General features: G+C 39.6%; 1 pseudogene; it reads right to left on the reverse strand.

Moving 5' to 3' along the window:
• Positions 1 to 429: 429 nt before the first annotated feature.
• LOC143863717 (3-ketoacyl-CoA synthase 6 pseudogene) lies at positions 430 to 2,711 on the reverse strand (annotated as a pseudogene).
• Positions 2,712 to 9,047: the final 6,336 nt, after the last annotated feature.

The raw sequence follows: 9,047 nt of genomic DNA on the forward strand, positions 1-9,047 counted from the left end.
GTTGGGTTAGGGTTGACCATTCTCAACGTCAAGCCCGGGTTGGGTCGGGTTAGGGTTGAGGGAATGCTAGCTCGGGTTGGGCTAGGGTAGGCCTCAACCTGATCCAACCCGACCCGAGTTGCACCCCAACTCAAGAGAAAACTCTCTGGCTCACTAGCTATATCAACGCATCTATCTGCCCCAAGTAGTCCATCTCCATCTTCATTAACAAAAATGAAGACAAGAAAAAGGAAATGATGGACAGATCTAAGAATCCATAACAGAGCCAATGCTAAATATTTTAGGATCTGCAAGAAGTCAAAATTCTTGCAAAAACATAGCTCTGATACCAGATCTGATGTGCAGTCCAGCGGAAGCTTTATGTTGAATTGAATTTCAAAAAATTACAACAAATAAATGTGGATTCCATGGAGAACATTTAGGGAATACTAAGCAGAAATCTGAATTTTATAGAGAATAGATATGTTATAAGATGGAATTCACCTCTTTCCTACTTGGAAATCACAAGTAGAGTAGTAGTGAAAAGAAGGACTTGTACAAGCCGAGAGGACTTCTCGCCAAATCCAAGAGGAATTCCAAAGGAACGCAAACAAGTTATAAAAGCAAAGGGATGGACGTCCAATCCTCCCTCCAAGCTCTACAATTCTTCAACATCAGAAACTACTAAAATGAGAGGGCTAGACTTTTATTTACAAAGGGATGGAATGCATGAGAGCCTACCACCTATCCATGGTCGTTTTGGTCCTCAAATGCCGCATTTCAAAACCTCAACTACCTCATGTGGTCCCCTTCATGTGGCCTCAACTACCTTGCCACCTTATAAACCCCAACTTCCTCCATATTACAATACTACCCCTCACTATATTAGCCTCAACACACTTATTATAACAATACCCTTACTACAAAGTCACCATTCAAAGAAAAAAAAAAAACCCCTCACTACAAAGTAAGAAAACCACTAAATGGCTACTAGTACTCTACTTGTAAATCCCAAAGGCAATCCCAAAGGCTTTGACCTGGGACCCGATCCACATCAGTGACTTTATTAGACAAAGAAATCGAATGGTGAGGAAGAGAGGAGAGAGGAGAGTAAGACCATATCAGGCATGTTGCAGATAGAGAAGATGAAGAAAGAAGCAACAACCTAGAGCTTGATGACGTCTGGAATCTGGACCGGATATTTATGGATACAATCTGCCCATGGCCCATCAATGGGTGTTTTGATGGTCCGGTTGCACTTCCATAGAGCACTATTGCATTTGAAGCCACTCCCAAATGCTATTTGCCACACCCGATCACCCTTCCTCATATTTCCTTTGCTCTCGATGTAGTTGATTTCGTACCATAGCGAAGAAGACGATGTGTTTCCGAAACGGTGGAGCGTCATCCTCGACGCCTCCACTTGTTCGGCCGACAGTTGTAGGTTCTTCTCGAGTTCGTCGATCACTGCCCGCCCACCGGCGTGGATGCAGAAGTGTTCGACTGCCTGCTTGAAGTCGGGAATGTAAGGTTTCCACTTGGGGTTCAAGAATTTTCGTCCAATGAGCGTGAAGAAGAAGAGGAGCTGCTCCGACACCGGGAGAATCAATGGCCCGATCGTCGTGATGTTGGATTTCAGCGCCTCGCCGGCGATAGCCATGAGATCTTTCGACAGAGAGACGCCGCAGTGCCCCTGCGCATCTTCTTCCTGGTAGAGACAACGGTAGGCCTTTTCATCCGCTCCTTTGTGGGTTCGAACCACGTGGATAAGACGGTACTTGGCACGTCGGCTATCTTTCCAGCGGTTCGATAAGAGAATCGCAGCGCCCCCCATACGGAAGAGGCATTTGGGAACCAACATGGACCGTTGATTTCCAGGGTACCAGTTGTGCGTGATGATCTCCGTGCTGATGACCAAAGCGAACGAATCGGGGTGAACTTGGAGTTGATCGCGAGCCAAGTCGACCGATATCAGCCCGGCACTACAACCCATGCCGGAGAGATTGAAGCTCCTTATATTGCTCCTCATCTTGTATTTATTCACCACCATAGCGGATAACGACGGTGTCGGCGTGAACAAACTGCAATTCACGACGAGAATATCGATGTCTTTGGGTTTGATTCCCGTTCTCTCTAGAAGAGAATCGATGGCAGAGAAAATGATGAGCTGTGCTTCATCTCTGGAAGCTTCCATAGTGGGGTTGGGGGGTATGTAGTGATTTGTCGGAGGGACGCAGGTCTCTTCTCCGAGACCGGATCTTTCCAATATCCTAATCTGGAAATCAACACTCTTCTTGTCGTTGGGATTCATCAATCTCATGTGTTCCATGAAGGTAGAGGAGGGAACACGGCATGTGACCGGTGGCATGTGGAGAGCATAGTCGACCAGATAAACCGGGCGGGATTTTGACATGAAATAGACGGTGGCGATGAAGATGATGAGAAAAGCAGAACAGAGGATTTGGGTGAGGTCCAAGTGGAGGGATTTCCAGAGGCTGACCATTTCGTCGGGCTCAAGCCATATGACTTCCAACAGAATTCCAGCCATAATGGGAACAAGAAGAAAGATGAGGAAATTGTTGACGAGGTATTGGTAGACAAGCTTCACGTACTTGAGCTTGACGGAGTTGGAGAAATCCGGCAGCATCTTGTCAGACGAAAAGAAGAAGAAGAAGAATCTGTGTTTGTTTCTTTGTTCTCGTTGTTGGATTGACTTGGGGTTGAAGAGTGCTAGTTGGGATGGGATTTAAAGGCTTTGGAGTGGCAATGAATGAGGGCCGCTATGTTAGCTAAATGAAGCTCTCACTTCCATGGCTCCCTTTTCCTTTTTTGGGTTTTCTGCAAAAAGCAGTCTTCTGAAATGCTTTATTTGGAAAGATAGTCTTCTCGTGTGACAATTTTTACAAAGGAGTGGATTTCACCACCATCACCACTAAGTGCTGCATGGCCCCCAAATCTGCCCATTCACTGAGATTAGCATAACTGAAAAACAGGTTTTTTAAGTTGTCATCACATTACAGTGAATTTTGCAAATCAAGTCATGCCATTAATTTGTGAACAACATACCCACTATATTTTTTATACTCATAAAAGACCAAAATGTACTTACATGTGAAAGACCAAAATACTTCTGACTGCACTGTTTGCTGAATTGACGCCATCTGATCTGTTATTGCCCATTGAAATAAGAAAAAACTTGCTCGATCTCCAGGAGTTGTAACTTTGATACAAATTGATGTAGGGTAGCCAACAAGAAGGATGACTAAATTCACTAACTATAGAGGTGTATTGAAATTTAATAACCAAAGACTAAACCTATGAAGAAATGTTAAAATTACAAGTGAAAGCGTAAGAATAAAACCTAAATAACAAATCTAATAGTCCACCTTTGGTGCTCTAGGATTCTACCTATAGAAACAACATGCTAGATCATTGAAATCAACTTTTGAACCTTTTAACTTCCTAACCTAAGATCGTTCAATGAAAATTAAAAGAAACGATCCTGTTCTAAAAATTACTTCAATTGAAACAGGAAACCCAACTTAGCGATAAAATCAAGCGGTCACCACAGAGTGAGGGAACTTTCTTGGCTGTCCCTCTCCACATGAGAATGCTCTATAAAGTGATTATGTAAATAGGAAACTAATAAGTACATCAATCAATTCACATGCACATCTATATCATATATAGAATATAGATTTTGATGGTCACGAGGTTATTTAAAACCATATAAATGTAGTATTTCTTTTTACTATTAAATAGCTTATAAATTTTTATTTCTTTATATCTAACAAGGGACCCCATGTGGCTGCACTCTCATGCAACAGCCGTTCCGCAAAATGCCTTCTGCGATGGTCCCTAGCAAATCCCATCAAGTAAATATCTCTATACCTATTAAATACGTTATAGAACTAAATTTCTTAGTAAATATTAAATACCTTTACAGGAATGTTTGGCTAGATAGAAAGGGAATTGGACTACATATACAAGGAAGCAGCATAGGAGAGCTTCGCTCATGGGAATCTCAAGCTTTATAATATCTTATTAAGCGAGAATGAAGAATCATTAATCAGGGAATTTGGGTTTCCGAATTTTCTTGATTGGAAAAGAGCGTAACTCGTAAATGTTAGCTGAAAAGGCTGATGTATTGAGTTTTGGTATCTTTCTTCTTGAGTTACTAACAGGAAAAACAATAGAAAAAAGTGGCTTAGGCATTAATTATCAAATGGGTCAAGGCCATGGTAAGAGAGGAATGGACCGGTGAACTGTTTGGCAAAGAGATGAATAAAGCAGGGAAGCAGGGGCATGAATGCAGAGGATGACTACTCATTCTCATCTACCTCTTCTGTCGAATCTAACCAACAATATGGCTGTATAGTTCACATGTCATAGGAGGGCTGGGACACTCCTGGATGCAACCACAGAATCATATATCGCATAGTTTTGGGGCTTCGTCCGAGTTGTCTTGATGTCATGTTTTTCTGTTCAAAAGGAAAAACCCATGTGGTACATTTTAGGATCACTAATTATAATAGGGAAATGTTGTTAGTATTTTGCTGAGGGCACTCCCCACTTTATTAAAAGAATGGTATGGCCCGCACCATAGGATGATCCAAACCGTCCATTAGATGGGTCACAGCCTAAATAGGTTGTGTCCCAAAAATCATTTCCTTAGGTTGATCCTAACCCTCTGATCTATAGAGGGTTAGGATCAACCCTCTAACATTCAGATCGGAAGGTTAGGATCAACCTATGGAAATGATTTTACGGGCACAACCTATTTAGGTTGTGGCCCATCTAATGGACGGCTTGGATATAGTGCGGGCAATACAGTACTTTTAATAAAGTGAGGAGTGCCCTCATCAAAATACAGAAGCATCTGCTATCTGCAAAGACAAAAAAGTAAAAACGAGAGAAAACGAGAAAAAAATAATAATAGAGGAAGCATACATAACTCCAAAAAAATCACCACTCAACAACATCTACATTGTAAAAATCCAGCAATTTCCACTTTCCACTACTGCAATTATGAGTGTGCACCAAGGTTTCATAATACAGGTACTTGAAAACCAATTGGAACGTACAACATATATATATATATATATATATATATATATATATATATATATATATATATATATATATGAGAGAACATTTCCTACACACTTGTGTAGGTAAGTTACCTACACACTACCTTAAAATACAGTAGGGGCCCACATTGTTTGGGTGATGCAAACCATTCATTTGAATGATCCTCACATAGATAGGGTGTCCACAAAAAATCAGATCCATAGGATCATCCCAACCATTCAAACTATGGAGGCAAAAAATGGACTAATTTGTGAAGGTTTATACACGTCCATTTTACCTCCACAAATCGTAGGGTTGGGATGATCCTATGGATCTGATTTTTTGTGGACACCCTATCTATGTGAGGACCATTCAAATGAATTGTTTGGATCACCCAAACAATGTGGGCCCCCACTGTATTTTAAGGTAGTGTGTAGGTAACTTACCTACACAAGTGTGTAGGAAATGTTCTCTCTCTCTCTCTCTCTCTCTCTATATATATATATATATATATATATATATAGAGAGAGAGAGAGAGAACGGTTTCCACACACAAGTGTAGATAAGTTATCTACACACTAGCTTAAAATACAGTGGAGGCCCACATTGTTTGGATGATCCAAACCATTCATTTGATTGGCCCTCACATAGATATGGTGTTCACAAAAAATCAGCTCCATAGGATCATCCTAACCCTTCAAACCGTAGAGGCAAAAAATGGACAGATTTGTGAAGGTTTATACACGTCCATTTTACCACCACAAATTGTAGTTGGGATGATCCTATGGAGCTGATTTTTTATGGACACCCTATCCATGTGAGGGCCAATCAAATGAATGGTTTGGATCACCCAAACAATATGCCCTCCACTGTATTTTAAGCTAGTGTGTAGATAACTTATCTACACTTGTGTGTAGAAACTATTTCTGCGCTCAAGCGAAGGGAGGCTATCTGCGCTCGAGCTAAAACGATATTTCTCATTCGCTGTCTTTCAGTGGGTCCGTATATATGAGAAAAGTTCTAACAAAACCTACAAATGACAGTCGAGTCCTCAACTCCTTTTGAAACAAAAAAGAAAGGACAGTCGAGTCCCTGTTCCTCAAAACAACCGAGCAAATTTCTAGGATTTCTTTTTCCGCTCCTCATTTCTAGAGAGAGAGAGAGAGAGAGAGAGAGAGAGAGAGAGAGAGTGCCCTAACCTATGGTTTTACAAGCGAGAGAACACAAGTGAGTCTTCCTCCGTTTCCACTTTCGAATTTTTTGGTTAGGGTTTTGCAGTATATAGGATTTTAATGGTTTTCTTTCTTTTATCAGAAATTGAAATGGTTAGGTTCTTCAATTTTCGAACTATTTTTTGTTTCGAATAGGGCTCCTGTATTTATTGTTTTGAATAGGGTTTCTTTATTTTTTGTTTTCAATAGGGTTTCTGTAGTTTTGGTTTTGATTGTGTAAACCCTAGTCCAAAAGATAGCTCAGATTAACCAATATTTTTTTTTGTTTTTAATAGGGTTTCTGTAATTTTGGCTGAAATCTATGTAATTAGTTTAGAGGATACAACCCCAAAAGCCTAAAAGGGCTTCCGAAGTCAGAATATGGTGAGATTTATCAAAAGAAAGCTTTGGATCATCCAAACAATGTGGGCCCACATGATTTTTTGAGCTCTTGCTCAGATAACTTATCTGAGGTATCGTGCAGAAAACATTTCCCCCGTGCGATGCACAAGTCGACAAAGAACTGTACGGACCACATCACGGGTTGATCCAACCCGTCCATGTGATGGAACACAACATAAATAGGTTGTGCCCCAAAAATCATTTCCATAGGCTGATCCTAGCCCTCCAATCTATAGAGGTTTCCATAATATATTGTTCCTCTTAAATCGGATGGTTAAGATCACCCTATAGATTTTTTATTAAAAAAGCATAAAGGAAGGGGGTAGGATTGAAATTATTTGGCTTTAATGGGTGCCTTTGTTAAAAAGCATAAAGGAGGGGGTAGGATTGAAAATATGTGTGTTGAATGGGTGCCTTTGTTAAAAAAAAGTCAAAAAGAGTGATGTGTAATTCTACAAAAAAATTCTCTTATTTTCTCTTCTACTATATATATACTAGGGGATAACCCGTGCGATGCACGGGTCAAAAAATAAATAATTCACCAAAATGTTGCTAATATGCGTAGGATATTGAGAAATAGAAGCAATTTTACTAAAATTATGGGACATAGTAGAGATTTTTTCTCCAATACATAGAAATAATGGTATTTACTTTTCTAAATTTTTATATGAATTCTCCCAAAAGCCTATTGATACGACAGATTTGAGGAAAATAGAAAGACCAGCAAGACCAAAAATAAACAGGGCATAACTCAAGGGGCCAGTATCCATGATGCTGCTGCCATTCTCCATAAGTTTGCAACCCAAACTCTTGTTTGCCAAGAGGAATAGAAAAGTGAAATTGATTGAAAAAAAATGGATATACTGAGGATGGTGGTGTGCGGTACGCAATCGAACATGATGAAACATGATATTCTGAGGTCCGAGTTCAGATCCATGAAGACTCTGAAAATTTTGTGCATGCAATTTCATCCCCGTATAAAGTCATCCCATAAGGAGGTGGCACAAACAGCTTCCCATGTGTTTTGGATGCCTGTAGCAAGAAACTATGGAAAAGTGGTAGCAGACTTCCCTCATATGAGAGGGATCAAGAGTAATCTCCTCAGCCACAATATAGTACTATTGAAGGAATCTAATACATAAAGACCAATGCCCATATTACCAAATGATCATAGTGAAGAAAAATACTACCAAGAGGGTAGTTATTGTGACTGAAATTATATATCCTCGTCATATAAAATTGTAATAATCCTCCGTTGCGTCAATGGTCAGACCAATTTGTGATAGACCTAACATTGTCAATTTTGGAATTGATACGAAATGCCATCCCAACATTGGCAATCTTTGAGCATCTTGAAAGGTCCATCTCTTTCAAACCATTCATTCCTAAAACCAAGAAAATAGAACATCCAATCATAAGTAATCCCATATGGAATCACCAAATCAACCATAAATCATGAGCCAGATACAGTTAAAGCATTGCATCCAGTAACATTATAAGTGAGTAGTGGAGATAAACAATCTGATAACTTTTTTGATTTGCAACACAATTTAAGAGTTTAGAAACCATTGAAAAAAATGAAGAGCAGAATGATTGATATCCCCGCAACCTGCTATGTTTAACGTGCCAAGGTAGTGAAGTACATCTAAATGTTAGAAAAATTTGTACCAAATTTAAAGCAGCAGCAATAAAAAGAATGGAAATAAAAATTAAAAATATGTAAGGGAATAAGAACTCATGTATCTCTTCTATTCAGGAACCATGAATTTGGCTGTTTCAGGGACCCTGAAAATTCCTAAATGCCTTTAAGAAGCATGCATATAATAAAATATAAAACAGTGAAATCTGCACCAGATGAATTTAAAAATCACCTGAAATAAAGAGTTCGAACTCTAGAAAACCCTAGCCCTAATCTGACGAAAGAGAAGTCTGTTCGAAGGTGGGCATTAGGAGATATGAGTTTTATCTGTGGCATTGAGCCAAACATCTTGCGTGCAGACATCTCTCTAGGGCCGGCATCGATCCTCTTTTCACAGTTGATGGTGGGCTTCAGGAAAAGTGCGGCTCTGGTAGAGATTTAGAGAGGAGCTGGGCTGTCTGCAACTGACAGGAATTATTTTTTCTTATTGAGAGATGAAACGGTAGAGTAACATGAGGCGATAATGAACAAACAGGGCATCATCCTTAGGAAAACAAAGAATTTAGTATAACTGAAATCAGAAAAAATAACTTAAAAGGGCATTGAAGGAACACATACTGCGTACTGCCCATTTTTATAATGGAATTAAACAGGTTCTGACCCGGACAAAGAGAAACCTAAAAATCCATGAGAAAAATATTAAAAATCTTAATCTTAATAGCAATCTGAATATCCAAAAAGAAGAA

The sequence above is a fragment of the Tasmannia lanceolata genome, unplaced genomic scaffold (assembly GCF_043159265.1).
Source record: "Tasmannia lanceolata isolate RefF3 unplaced genomic scaffold, GAP_Taslan_0.1 ptg000044l, whole genome shotgun sequence".
NCBI classification, from domain to species: domain Eukaryota; kingdom Viridiplantae; phylum Streptophyta; class Magnoliopsida; order Canellales; family Winteraceae; genus Tasmannia; species Tasmannia lanceolata.